Source organism: Wasmannia auropunctata, unplaced genomic scaffold, assembly GCF_000956235.1.
Source record: "Wasmannia auropunctata unplaced genomic scaffold, wasmannia.A_1.0 LD336111.1, whole genome shotgun sequence".
Classification (NCBI taxonomy): domain Eukaryota; kingdom Metazoa; phylum Arthropoda; class Insecta; order Hymenoptera; family Formicidae; genus Wasmannia; species Wasmannia auropunctata.
The window spans coordinates 1,118,573-1,119,423 of NW_012026779.1; positions in this window are offsets into that span (position 1 = coordinate 1,118,573).

The window sequence follows — 851 nt, forward strand, 5'->3', positions numbered from 1 at the left end:
AAGGGAGTGAAGCATTCACTTCGTAATTGGAGTGAATTTTTCATTCTTCTAGGAAGTGAAAAATCATTCTAAGCAAGAGTCAATTTTCAATCCAATGTGAGCAAATAATTTCACTCTCTTAAAAAGGATGAAATTATTCACTCCCTCCTTAAGATGACGACATATCCACATACATAGATACACTGAGAAATCAGATTTTAACAAAGAACAATTTTTTTTCTTATTTTACGATCACATATTATTATTTTTAGAGTTTAATTTGTGTTTAACTATTTCGCATTATTTCGATACGAAGAATTTATTCTTTCCAGTATATACTATGTTACATATTATGTATTTTTATTATTTAGTATATGTTATTGTTCGATATGAACTCGAATATGATGTAAAAAAACACAGAACTGCACACTGCACAGGACGTAAAAGAATAAGCTGGCGACAATATGGCGACAAAGAAACAAAGATGAAGTTCCGACAAAGACCGGCGGTTGCCGATTCCAAGTATTTCACGCGGGAAAAACATTCACTCTTATCAAACTGAAATTTCACTGTTATGTATGATCTTGGAAATTCGTACGACATTCTCTTAGTCAAATACGTGGTTTATTTAAAATTACAGACTTGAATCAAATAAAGTAATATACTCGGTGCTAGCCGTATGTATCTCTGACGGTGCTACGACTCAGCGCGCAACTCTCTGATCTCGCAAGAACAAAAGACATTCACAATAATAATTTAGATATCGCTTCGGCGGATGGCGCTTCTTACGTCGCGTAGATAAAGAAGTAACCTTACTATAACATTCACTTTTGTAGGAATGGATGTTTTTCGGGCATCTAAATCACTCTTAT